This window comes from Sinocyclocheilus grahami, unplaced genomic scaffold, assembly GCF_001515645.1.
Source record: "Sinocyclocheilus grahami isolate Dianchi unplaced genomic scaffold, SAMN03320097.WGS_v1.1 scaffold139.1, whole genome shotgun sequence".
Taxonomy (NCBI): domain Eukaryota; kingdom Metazoa; phylum Chordata; class Actinopteri; order Cypriniformes; family Cyprinidae; genus Sinocyclocheilus; species Sinocyclocheilus grahami.
In genome coordinates, this window is record NW_015505318.1 from 1,319,656 (window position 1) to 1,319,937 (window position 282).

A 282-nucleotide genomic window follows, 5' to 3' on the forward strand; every position below is an offset into this window, starting at 1 on the left:
TTAAGACCCTAAAGAATCATATCAACTTGTGGAAAATGGGCATCCAATGACCCCTTTAAAAAAAGTCTTATGCATATAGTATGTTTTTTTTCAGCATATATAGGATCATGAAGTGAACAAACTGTGTCACTTTTTGCATTAGTGTTGTTTTTTGTGTTCTTCCACCAAGTATCCTTCCTCAAATGGTCTCTGAGATCTTTTGGATCTTGTGTCTTTTGTGTGCTGTACACTGTGTGCTGCTCTGCCCTGCTAGTGTGCACTAAGCATACGCCTTGGCTTGAG